The sequence below is a fragment of the Misgurnus anguillicaudatus genome, chromosome 11 (genome assembly GCF_027580225.2).
Source record: "Misgurnus anguillicaudatus chromosome 11, ASM2758022v2, whole genome shotgun sequence".
Classification (NCBI taxonomy): domain Eukaryota; kingdom Metazoa; phylum Chordata; class Actinopteri; order Cypriniformes; family Cobitidae; genus Misgurnus; species Misgurnus anguillicaudatus.
The window spans coordinates 21,393,343-21,407,469 of NC_073347.2; the positions used below are offsets into that span (position 1 = coordinate 21,393,343).

General features: G+C 36.4%; 1 protein-coding gene across 3 annotated transcripts in view; it reads right to left on the reverse strand.

The window, feature by feature from the left end:
- The window catches only part of ccdc85a (coiled-coil domain containing 85A), a 34,331-nt gene that overhangs the window by 4,486 nt on the left and 15,718 nt on the right, over positions 1-14,127 (reverse strand). The window lies entirely within an intron of this gene.

Here is a 14,127-nt window from a genome sequence, read left to right on the forward strand (position 1 = left end):
TCTATTAGACTTTCACTGACAGCCCAAATTTACGCTTGTTTTAGCCAAAATTGCTTGCTGGGTTACTGCCTGTTCATTGTAAATTGTGTAAGACAACCTACAGTTTTCAAATGTATGCGTTGTTTCCTTGTTTGCTTGAATAGGCATTGCTAGGACATTGTACAAGAGGAAATGCATTGCTTTGGATGTGGCAAACTTTGGAAACAGAGAGTAATAAGTAATATTATTATTTCTGCTTGCTTAATTTTTTTATTAATCTCAACATAACAAAAGTTGTTTTCCCATGATCACGACTTAATTTCAATCTTTGACATGTCCCTTCTCAGTCAATATTAAAGTTATCAGGATTATATTTGCACAGAATGTTCTTTACATTATGTAGAGTGATTTTATGCAGAAAACAGTAAATCACAAAAAATGACTGTGTACACGCTGGGTCACAAATGTATACATATCTCACCATCAATACAGGTGCTTTTGGAATGGAGTATAATGTTAAAATTAAAAGGTAAAATAAGGGTGTAACATTTACTCTCATTTTTTTTACCCCCATACACTGCTTTTTACAAGCACACGTGTACACACAAAGGAAGAGCGAGAGAGAAGAAAAAGATAGAAATGGATTGAGAGAAAGAGAGAAAAGCTTGTTGCGTACAGTGTGATTGCACCAGCAGGAGGTGTGACCCTCAGTGTCTGCTGATGATAAGTACCTTCTGTCTGAATCAAGTGTCACTCCTGCACCCTCTCAAATGTGGCAGGACTCTCTCTTTCTCTCAAGTGCACATTCACACACAGACATATCTGAAACATCCTATCTGAACTCTATATTTACATGCACAAAGAAATAGGTTAAGAGCTATTTCTGAGCCAAAGCGAAAAGCAATTTGTTTCTGTATTGATTTACTTCGCTTAAGGCTTATTACAGTAATACTTCACTCAAGCCCGGGAGACTAGTGTACAGGGAGATAACGGCACGCACAACCTCTTCAAGCTATCTCAGACACGACCAAAGAACCTATTTTGCATACCCTGACCTGTATCTTAAAGGGGACATATCATGAATATCTGACTTTTTTCATGTTTAAGTGCTATAGTTGGGTCCCCAGTGCTTCTATCAACCTAGAAAATGTGAAAAATATCAACCCACTAAATTAGTTTTGGTGATCCAATCTCTGCAAGCATGTAAAAAAATAGGTAATTGAAATTTGGCTCCCCTTGTGATGTCAGAAGGTGATAATACCGCCTCTTAATCTGCACTATCCAACCACGCCAATGCCATTTAGTGCAGAGATCAACTCATTTGCATTTAAAGGGACACTCTACATTTTTTGAAAATATGCTAATTTTCCAACTCTTCTGGAGTTAAACATTTGATTTTTACCGTTTTGGAATCCATTCAGCCGGTCTCTGGGTCTTTCAGCATAGCTTAGCATAATCCATTGAATCTGATTAGACCATTAGCATCGCGCTCAAAAATAACCAAGTGTCCGAAAATAGTACAGAAGAGTCAAGTTTTAAATAGGAAAAATAGCGATGCTAATGGTCTAATCAGATTCAATGGATTATGCTAAGCTATGCTAAAAGTGCTAGCGCCAGACCCAGAGATAGGCTGAATGGATTTCAAAACGGTAAAAAACAAATGTTTCACTCTAGGGTAGCTGGAAAATGAGCCTATGTTCAAAAAAAGTGGAGTGTCCCTTTAAAAGGACACCCCAAACGGCACATTTTTGCTCACACCTACAAAGTGGCAATTTTAACATGCTATAATAAATAATCTATACGATATTTTGAGCAAAATTTTCACATATGTACTCTGGGGACTTTCACATCTCATGTGCTACAATGGTGTGTGTTTTGTATGAAAAGACCCAGTCTTACAGAGCATGCAAACAGACGTGCTAAATATGTCCTTGCATCTGTCCTTGAGCAGCTTTGCCATTTGAAACTAAAGGAATGTTTTGACATCACAATGAATTGTGATGAACTGAATAAATGGGCGGCATAACATCTGAACACGAGAAAAATTAAAAGCAGATGGGGTGTTCTGCCTTTATTCCAATGTTCTTTTGAAAAATAGCAGCGTTTCTCTCTGCTATGCACACCCACTTTCATATTGTTTCATACTGTGAGTTTTTTCTTATTGTTTTGCCATATCCATGAGCGGTATTTCACTTTGCAAGTCCTACAGTATCAATATCTATAACCAAATCAAGCAGTAATTGTTTCAAAAATACAACTTCTATTCAATAAAATGTTGCATACCTTGAAAATAAAGAAGGGCTATTTTAAGTACAGTCCACTTTTAAAACATTATGAATGGCAAATGGCCAAAATAAGAAGGTGTTTGTGATTAAAAAAAGATTATTATTTTACTTTATTGTAATTATGTTTCCATATAAGTCTGTCTTCACATAAACAGTGTACCACCGGACAAAATCTCTCATTTGGTGAAAATACCTGATCTATTTAAAGCCTAACGGTTTGCTGAGCTCCATCAGGGTAAGGTAATATCATTATAATAGTGCACTGGTGAGGAAGAGAACAGTGAAGCAGCTAACGGAGATGAATGAAGGTGCTTAAACCTCTGACCCGGCTCTGTACGTGTTACATTTGTCAATATCTGAAATAAAACACATCTGAGTTCAACCTGCCCCTGCCCTCTGCAACTTCAAATGATTACTAAATACATTCTACACTCACAAACAAACCAGCTGCCACATGTACAAATACTGGTGCTACACAAAAATAAATGTTTTACGGTGCATATTACTTAATCTATATTAAGACCAGTGACTTGGTGCTATAGACCTCAGGAACCAAAATAAGTCTATGGAGTTCAAACTTTCCATTTAGTTTTTTTTGTGACTTTTGTTTCTGCATGGGTAAGATGTAAACAGAAAATGCATGAACCATCTATAAGAAATGAACATAAAAACTACATTTGTGTTTTGCTTTAAGAAAGCAAAAGAAATAGCAGGCTGTAGGTTTGTTTCTGTGCGCATAAATTATCACTAGATTAGTCCTTATTGTACAGTCAGTTTTGACTTGAGGAAGAGATTCCAGTTAAATCAGAAGCCAAATACATTATCAGAAGAAATGGTCAAAAAATGGTGCCAAGCTGTCACTGGCACAGCAGTACCCTTTATAAAGGTCCAAAAATGTCGTATTTTTGTACATATATGTATATATTTGGTACCTTTTGGTAACTCTTAGATGCAATGGTGTACTTTTGGAAAGGGTACCGTCCCACTGACAGCTAGGGACCATTTTTACTGTTTCTTTTGACGGTTTTATTTTACATGATGCTGTAGCCTTATGAGTAGGCTATAGTCTGCTTCATATAGTTCTCATCTGGTGAATATGAAGAGTTTGTTCCAAAACGCAATAAACGCCATTTTTGAAAAAAATTAGTTACTGCCAGAATCAGTATTATATCAGGTCAGTATTAAAAAGTAAATTCTTAATTTTACGCAAAATCCAATATTCGCCGTGTTATTCTGTCATCTTTTCTCCCTTTTTTCCCAAAATGCAATAAACACCACTCCTCCTTTTCTACAGAATGCCATAAATCCACTCCACAGATTACAGCGCACCATTCACGCAATGTAAACAAACAATGGTGGGCCGTTGAGTACACGGAATCTAGTTTTCCTTATTTACTTTGTACTTCGTGTTCAACAAACAAACAAAAACAAAATAATACTTTAATAGCATTGATAAACCTGTGATGGTTTTCTGTGAAGGGAAAGAAACGTAAGCCATCAACATCTAATAATTTACGCAAGAGGCACTCGGAGACTGTGCTTTTTGTTTGCCCAGGCCGACAGCATCAAGTTTCTGTCATGATAACACATTGACCCCAGAGGATCTTATGAAAAACTTTCCATAATTTTACTCAAAGTCAACGAAAATCAGACAGGACCAAAACATTTTACAGCTGATCGCTGTGAAAAACGTTAAGCGACGACGTCAAGTATAACCGCAGCAATGACCGTGTCATTAATATCTACAAAGTAAGTGTTTTTGATTAATGACATTAATGTTTATATTTTTAATTAGTGTACAACTAGTCAACTAAATGAATATAACATGGCAAAGATGAATGCACATTTATATAGGCGATTGATTCAATAGATTTATAGCATTTTGAATAAAAACTTGTCATGGATTTATTGCATTTTGTGGAAAAAATAATCAGTTTTTATAATAAATCTTTGAAAATCAAGTTATGGATTTTAATTTTTTATGTTTTTATAACCTAAAGATGCTATGTGAAAGTTTGTAACAGAAAATAGTGGTTTTCATCTTGTCACTTTCTTGGTATAGAAAACGCGTTTTTACCGAAATTTGTCAAAATGGATTTATTGCGTTTTGGAACCAAACTCTTTATATACTAATTGAGTTAAGAGCTTATTTTTGATAAAGATATTACACATAATAAGGAGAGCACTGTGAGATTTTGTTGTTGAATTCAGATATGGCCCTTCTTCCTACTCTGCTGTCTCATTCAAATTGCTGTGTGATCTCTAGAAAACAGGCACTTCTATGTTTGGTAATGATGACTGTGGGTTATCTTGTGTCCTTTGATGTCCTCAGAGCAGCAGCACTATTCTGTCGTTCAAAGACAGTCATGTCTCTTTTTGCATCTGTTTTAACATCTCTCTTTTATAACCACTGACAAACAGGCCATAGGGCCAGTGACCGGTTCAAAGCATGCTGTTTATGCATATTGAGTCATCATTATTTTTTCTGATGCTCCCTACTCTGCCTTTATATACTGTAATAAACTGAAAGGTTTGGGCTATTCTGTAGGAGCAGGGATGGCTTCATATAACGGCCCTTCATTTAAAACCAGAAGCAATTATCTGATGCTTTATAAATTTTACGTCTTACACTTCAGCAAGTTTTACTGGTTATTGTCTTGTCTTGCCTTCGTGGTTATGCTTTGTTATTTTGCTTCTCAAAGGAATTTTATTCTGTTGTAATTTTGAGCTTAAAAGCCAGACAGCAGCGCAGACTTACGCAGATGATATGAAAGTTAGAAAGATGGGTGATAGGTTTGTTTAATGAGAGTCCAAGTAGTTGACCTTGTGAAGGGCAACAGTGAAGCCCTGTACAGACTGAATACAACAGAGAGAGAAAGAAAGAGAAAAATTAGAGGAAGAAAGTATGCTGAGTCAATCTTGTATTCTAATTAGTTTAAATGTATAGTTATATAGTTTAGGTATTACTTTTACCTTCATATCACTACACTAAAATTAGAAGAATTTCATACAATGACCAATGTGAAAGTGTGAAAAAAAAGTTACAATAAAATGTTTAAGTGAATTATTCTTGTAACGTGCAGGTACACAGATGCACACATACCACACACTGTAAAAAAAATTCGTAGAAATTGCAGCTGGGTTGCCGGTAACTTACCGTAGATTTAAATGTATGTTTTTTACTGGCAACATTTCGTTCAAAGTTAATTGAACATTAAACATTTACAAGTCTTTGTCTTTACAGAGTAAAACTAAAAAAACAGCATCAAGCAAAACATTCTGGGAAACAAAATCTGAAGCAAAAACAGAAAAAGTTTGATGATGATTTCTGGTTCCCAGAATGCTTTGCATGAGGCTGTTATTGTAAAGTTTTATTCTGTAAAGATAAAGACTTGTTAATATTAGCAATTTATTTAACTTTGAACAAACTCTTGCCAGTAAATAACATAAATTTTAATCTACGGTAAATTACCGGCAACCCACACTGTAAAAAAATTTAGTAGAAATTGCAGCTGGGTTGCCGGTAACTTACCGTAGATTTAAATTTATGTTTTTTCCTGGCAACATTTCGTTCAAAGTTAAATGAACATTAAACATTTACAAGTCTTTGTCTTTACAGAGTAAAACTAAAAAAACAGCATCAAGCAAAACATTCTGGGAAACAAAATCTGAAGCAAAAAACAGAAAAAGGTTGAAGATGATTTCTGGTTCCCAGAATGCTTTGCATGAGGCTGTTATTGTATAGTTTTATTCTGTAAAGATAAAGACTTGTTAATATTTAAAATTTATTTAACTTTGAACAAACTCTTGCCAGTAAATAACATAAATGTAAATTTACGGTAAATTACCGGCAACCCAGCTGCAATAACATTGTAATTTCTACTGAATTTTTTTACAGAAACTGTAAGTAATAGGAAATAACATAAATTTAAATACAATACAGTAAGTTACTGGGAAACAGCTGCATAACTACAACAAAAATGTTTACAGTGTAACTAACATCAATTTCCTCCATGTCCTATAATTTTGCTATATAGTATCATCACTGGGGAGGATAAAACAATGGGAAGCCATCAGCAATATCAGGTTGGTTGATTAAAATGGCACTTTTAAAAAATGTGGAGATATACAATGTACCTTTCCTCTGGGTGAATTATACAATAATGACTGTGAAAATGTTGCAGTGTGTTTCTGTACCACATAAAGACATTTTCTTAACAAGCGTGGGAAACATATTTCTTCCCTAAAGAGAATCGTTACTCAGAGGTACACTCACTACAGTAATTTTGTGATTGATTTTAGTCCTAATATTGCCTTACAGATGGTTATTGCGAGAGATGGTATAGTATGGAAATTATATCACAGGGCTTTTCACTCTGTGTACCAATGATACAGTATACAGAGTGAAATGATGAATGGATGGAATATTACAGTGAGTTAGCAGAAAACAGACAATCATAAACCAAACAGTGCTTACCTTTATTAAATATTCATGAACTGTACATACTTACTTGTGTTTAGTTTCAGTGTCTGATCTAAAAGTAAGGGTATATAGTATTTGGATATGTGTGGCGATATATAAAAACAGAATTATAAATATACCCTTACACATACTGATGGAGGATGTGCTGCTCCACTGACCCAGCTTCTAAAACTAATTTGCATAAAATACAAGTGTTGATCCCAAATCACAGCAGTGATTCAGAGTTTCCATTAATGACCTGTCTGCTCCCAAAACGGCTTAAGTTGGATTTCCTCACACCGCATACTGTACATACAAAGACCTGCTAACTTGCAACTATGCAGCTTCTTTAATTGCTTTTTTATGGTCCCATGAATAAACTGTAACATCCACCTTTTTGTAAAAAAGATTCTTAAAACCATGAAATATTCTTAAGACTATTGAAGATATATTCCATTTTCTTAAAAGATAAATCCAGATAATTTACTTACCACCATGTCATCCAAAATGTTAATGTCTTTCTTTGTTCAGTCGAGAAGAAATTATGTTTTTTGGGGAGAACATTGCAGGATTTTTCTCGTTTTGATGGACTTTAATAGAGCCCAACATTTAATACTTAACTCAACACTTAACAGGTTTTTTCAACTGAGTTTCAAAGGACTATAAACAATCCCAAACAAGGCATAAGGGTCTTATCTAGCAAAACGATTGTCATTTTTGAAAATAAAAATAACAAATATGCACTATTAAACCACAACTTTTCGTCTAGGTCCGGTCCAGCGCGACCTAACGTAAATGCGTAGTGACGTACGGAGGTCACGTGTTACATATATAAAACGCACATTTGCGGACCATTGTAAACAATAAACTGACACAAAGACATTAATTTGTATCATTTGACATACAACAACGTCGGAACGGTCCTCTTTCAACACACTTGTAAACACTGGGGCGGAGTTTCGCGGTCGTCCTCTGTGACCTCTTGACGTATTGCGTGGGGTCACGCTGGCGCATCACGACCGGATCTGGACGAGAAGTTGTGCTTTAAAAGTGTATATTTGATATTTTCCTTGTTAAAAGTGACAATCGTTTTGCTAGATAAGACACTTATGCCTCGTTTGGGATTGTTTATAGTCCTTTGAAACTCCGTTGAAAAAAACCGCCAAGTGTCGAGTCAAGTACCAAATGTTGGGCTCCATTAAAGTCCATCAAAACGAGAAAAATCCTGCAATGCTTTCCCCAAAAAAACATAATTTCTTCTGGACTGAACAAAGAAAGACATCAACATTTTGGATGACATGGTGGTGAGTAAACAATCTGGATTTTTCTTTTAATAAAATGGACTAATCCTTTAAAACATGATGGGATAAAGGGTGCTTTAAAAAAAATGGTTCTTCTGTGTATCAGTGTTAAAGGGGTCCTGATTTATGATTTCACTTTTTTAACTTCTGTAAAGCAGAAAGTGCATTGAGATACAGTATAGGGCGGAGAGGAGATAAGTCATAGTGTGAATCAGCTCGTGTTGTCACACTGGATGTTCGGACATGCCTATTATAAACTGAAGGATCCCAAGGTTGCCACAGACTGAAGCTGTATGACTAACACCATGGTCTAGCAATGACGTTTGCATGAGGTGGACCTTTTACACACATGTCTGTCAGCCCTATAAATAACCACAAACACCCTGGTTCTCCAGCCTCCAACAAATTAGTTATTCTTCAAATGTCACTACAACAGGAGATTGGAACGAGCAGAAAAAATATTAAAGCAGTGTAGTTTGTAGCTCAGACCGTATTTCCCTTCTATATTTTTCACACAGGGCTGTTTTGTATGTATATCTTCATCCATCCATCTACTCCTGTGGATTTGAAGATTGTAATTCCTTCGTATGAAATATTTATGAGTATAAATTGAAAAAAAGGTCATTTGGTGTGGCTGTTTCTCCAAACTCTGGCAGCACATTATGAATTCCAAAATGTATGTTGGGTCATGCATTCGAGTGATTTATAAAGAGTGCAGTAGTGCTGTTTATGCTGAAGGGAGTCCATAAATACCCACAGTTAGCTGACAGTACACTGCCCTTCTCCTACACAGAGCGCTGCTCGATTTAAGGTTCCTCCCTAAGTATTACCTCACTCATCTGCATATCAATTTCATTAATTCTAATGAACTTACCAATAACCTGTCTCTGTTTCACAATTTCACTGTCTGACTGAAACCTTGTTTGTTACGTGTGTGTGAGGATGGGGAGTGAGAGATTTTCTCCTCAACAGGGCTTTGCACTATGCATCTGAACTGTGAGTGTCTGTGCTAAATAGCCTAATCCATGTATTATTGCTTTTTTACTATTAACTGCATGGATGTGTGTGTGCGTGTGTGCGTGCGTGTGTGTAAATGGCAGTCCACAGATGACTATCTGAGTGGGTTTTCTAAAGATTGGAAACAAAGTGTAGCCTTTAAACAATGCTGTTTGCTAAAAGAAAGTAGGGAAAATTTATTTAAAAAAAAAAAAAAATGATTTATACACATACACACAATGCACAGTAGGATGGTGGTGCAATATGACTCAATGTTTAATGAGCACCTATTTCATTGCTTAAAAAACAACGTTACTTGTGAATACAATGTGGTTCACGTGGTTTATGGTTAAAAAACACATTATTTTCCACATACCGTACATTTTCATAGTTTTAGATTTTACTATCTTCTTGAAAAGCACAGATTTGAAAAGCTCTGTGTCCCTGATTGGCCAGCTAATCTGTACGTTGTGATTGCCTGAATAGAAATGTGACACTCCTTACCATGTTTGAAAGATTCGGTCACAATGCAATGCTAACAGGAGTTAACTTGCAGGCTGTGAGACAAAGCAGGATGAATTATGATAATGTCTGTCTTGTCTACATCACCAATCCCAGGAAGTAAAATGTTGCCTATTCATGTTTTTGTTGTAGTCCAAGAAAAGAGATTTATGTTGGAGATGATAAATCGTGTCATAGTTTACTTTGGGGTATGTGCCTTATGCATATCGTTAACATGTACTAGTACACACTTAAAGGAATATTCAATTTTCTTAAAAGAAAAATCCAGATAATTTACTCACCACCATGTCATCCAGGGTGTTGGTGTCTTTCTTTGTTCAGTCGAGAAGAAATCGTGTTTTTTTTAGGGGAGCATTGCAGGATTTTTCTCATTTTGATGGACTTTGATAGACACCAACAACACTTAACTCAACACGTAACATTTTTTTTCAACGGAGTTTCAAAGGACTATAAACAATCCCAAACGAGGCATAAGGATCTTATCTAGCGAAACGGTTGTCATTTTTGACAATAAAAATAAAAATATGCTCTTTTAAACCAAAACTTTTCGTCTAGGTCCGGTCCAGCGTAAATGCGTAGTGACGTAGGGAGGTCACATGTTACATATATAAAACGCAAATTTGCGGACCATTGTAAACAATAAACTGACACAAAGACATTCATTAGTATCAGTTGACATACAACAACGTAGGAACGGTCCTCTTTCAACACACTTGTAAACACTGGGGTGGAGTTTCGCGTTCGTCTTCTGTGACCTCTTGACGTCATGACGTATTGCGTGGGGTCACCTGGCGCATCACGACCAGATCTAGACGAGAAGTTGTGCTTTAAAAGTGTATATTTGTTATTTTTCTTGTTAAAAATGACAATCGTTTTGCTAGATAAGACACTTATGCCTCGTTTGGGATTGTTTATAGTCCTTTGAAATACGTGTTGAGTTAAGTGTTAATTATTGGTGTCTATTAAAGTCCATTAAAATGAGAAAAATCCTGCAATGTTTTCCTCAAAAAACATAATTTCTTCTCGACTGAACAAAGAAAGACATCAACATTTTGGATGACATGGTGGTGAGTAAATTATCTGGATTTTATTTTCTTTTAAGAAAATTGACTATTCCTTTAAAGGTAATGTTTAAACTTGACGCAATGCCCCGCTTTTGGTGTGTAGGTAGCATTTTAAGGTGCAATATTTGCCCTAAGAATTAACTATCAAGGACATTTTAACGTCTGTTTATTATATTAAAGGCGAATAGCGCGTGTTTTCACGATAAGCGCGCAGCCCATATCGCTTCATTTGCATCACCCCACGCGAGGACGCATCTGATCGCGTCTTTGCATCGACCTTGCATGTAATCTACTTGCGCAAATCATTGAACTCGCGTCTGGTGTGAACCCACGGTAAAAGTTTATATCTATTGTTTTGTGGTGGCCCTTGATACTGTGGTGGCCATATTGATCCATAGGTCAAAGTTGTTTTTGTCAGTTTGATCAGTGGTTCAGCAGTTCAACGTCAAGTTGTGGTCTTTATTTAGCACAAACTTTAGTCTTTTCTCTAATTACTATTGTCACAGTAGGCAGCATGCTGCTTTTAAAGCTGATATGCGGGTGTCCTACAGCCTTTTTCTGCCTATGCTTAGAAATGTGACCCGGTGATAAGAGCCAAGTGTAAAAGTGCAGCGCTTTCACCATGAAAAAGAGTTTTGCCTCTCTTACTGTCCTCCTCTCTATATTTCTCTCTCTCAATCTAACTCTTACTTTTCGCGTTCCACAAAACAAGTCAGCAAAAAATATAAACATTCCCACAAAAAAACAGACACATGGTAGATTAATGTGAAAACAAACAATACCCAAACTGACAGTGGATGATTTATTAAAAATAATGCATTTTGCTGCAAAATGACTTGTGAGTAATGATGAGAAGACGGAAAGGTCTGTCTCCTTTATTAACAGTAAAGTGTTTCCTGAGGACTGTCAGCAACCAGATACTAGAAAATGAATTGATTTCCACAATTCATTTATTATTAACAAACCCAGAGACTAAAACAGCAGATGCCTATATTAGCATACTGCTGAATGGACCAGCTTAGGTCTTTAAGATCCAGGCTGGTTAGTTTGGTGCTGGTCCAGCTGATGGTGGAAAGGCGTAGCTGTTTGTGCATGTTTAAAATCTCTGCTACGCTGTGTGAAAGAAATGTTCGGTTGTTAAGTGATGACTTAAGGAATACTGTTTCCGGGCCAAAACCTCTACTCATTTCAATAGAGGATATTATTTAAACAGCCAATTATGAGCTCTACTTATTCATATCACACATTTAAGTTAAAATTTTATAAACTCATGCAGTCTCCAGGCTCACGTTATCCGCTTGTTAAGTCATGACGTAAGGAATACCGTTTCCAGCTCCAAGCCACCACATTTAAAAAGCCATATTTATTCATAGCACACATTTAAGCAAAAATTTTATAAACTCACGTGTAAACTGCATTCTCAGGCTCCTAAATTCAAAGACAGCAATATATTAATAATTCATAAAAAATCCACGTCCATAAATCCATGTCTGGTATCTCGGATTTTGTTATGGAGATAAAAATTTGAATTGGGTGTTTTTGGTAGTATTTATTACGAGTACAAGTGTATTATAACAGTGATTTTTTGTTATTTCTCTATGACATCTGTGAGGGGTTGGACCCGGAAGCAGCACATGGACTCGGACTTAAAGGTGGAGTGTGTAATTTGTAGAAGGATCTCTTGACAGAAATGCAAAATAATATACAAAACTATATTATCAGGGGTGTATAAAGACCTTTTTATAGTGAACCGTTATGTTTTTATAACCTTAGAATGAGAAATTTTTATCTACATACACGGAGGGTCCCCTTACGTGCAGTGCTTTAAGTGGCCCAAAAGAGGTGCCGGTACTCTATTTTTTTTTTTTTTTTTTGCTGACTCGACTCCTATGTTGAAGGGGTTTTATATTTAGCAGTCAACAGACGACCTTGTAAAAAATAATTAATCCTTTTATAAATTTGTGGATTTGCTTGAGCTAGAAATAGCTACTGAACATAAATAAAATGTGCAAAAGGATTTTGAAAAAATACCATTAGAAAAAATGTATTTAGGTATCACTTGTACTTGAACCCATCTTTGTATGAAAGTTGTTTAAAGTGTTAACTAAATACAGAGTCTGTTAAAAGTGCATTTTAGTTCATATTCATGGTGTCTTAAAATAGCACAGAGATGTACACTTAGATAATCTTAAGAACATCTTAATGGGTACTAAAGAAGATTTTTTTAAATGTGCAAAAGGTAGATATGTGAGTAAAATTTTCAGCATGGTTAAATGCTAAAACTAGTGGTTCAGATAGAAAAAGCTTGAAAAAAAACTTTAAAATGACACCAAGACCATGTCTATGGGGTCAAGAATAACAAAATACTGGCCATTTGAAACTCTAAAGTCATTTATTTTGTCCCATTGTTTTCCATTTTGCGGGTGGTAAAACTACTGTGCACGTCGTTCAAATTCATTGAAATTTCGTTTACTTTTAGTTTAGCAATTAAACTAAATGTATTACAATTTCAAGAATGTTTTCTGCACATCGCCTGAGGAAATCCGAAGTTGCGTCGAGGGGAACCAAACTGAAAGCCGCGACAGCGGAGATTATCACGTACCTACAAGGCTTGCGTCTGACCCGCAGCTATCATTCTGGCTTGGTGGGATGTCAGCGAGTCCTCTGATTCTGACCTTGTTCTTTTACTACTCAGAGTCTAAAACAAGGAGGGCATATTACGTGTTCATTGTATTTTCATTTTAACCGAGCAGCTATGGTTGCGCGTTTCAGACACAAACACACACCTCTCCAGAGCACGTTGACACTGACTGAAGGACGCATGCGCTTTTAACTTGTAAACGCAAGGGTGTATGGGTAATGTAGTCTCTGCTCTCGGTGGAACGAATTAGGAAGCGTACATTAAGGGCGCTCTGAAAAGCGGCAGCGCAGCCAAATGATTAAATTAAACCTCTGATTTTTAAACAGATGAGCGTTCCGGTACGCTAAAAGCACGTTCTGGGCGCACGTAGAGGTGGTGGTACGCTCAAGAGCTATTTTTAGAAGTGGCGGTACTGAGTACCGGGGCGTTCCGGCCCACTTAAAGCACTGCTTACGTGGAAGTCGCCATTTTGTGCCGCCATGTTTCTACAGAAGCCCTTAACGGACAAACTTTTTTACTAAGTTGTCTCCGTCAATTACGTTTTTCCGGTGGCGGCTACCGTAGTTTCTCTATGCGTTTCAAAAGCGAGTGTACTGAGCCGTTAGTTGCAATTCGCAACCTCACCAAATTTACACACTGCACCTTTAACAACCGGACAGCATTAGAGCAGCTTTAATCGTTGTCATGATCAATCCAAAAATTTAATTTTCACATTGCTAAAATCATACTTATTTGAAACATTAATCACCTTACATTATTTTTGTATTTGTAACTGTGATGCAAATCTATAAGTCTATGTCAAGCATGCCGCACAAGCCCAGTGAAAAGTGAAGCCAAAACATCTCGATCGCCCCCCGGTGACTGGTCTTAGTATAGG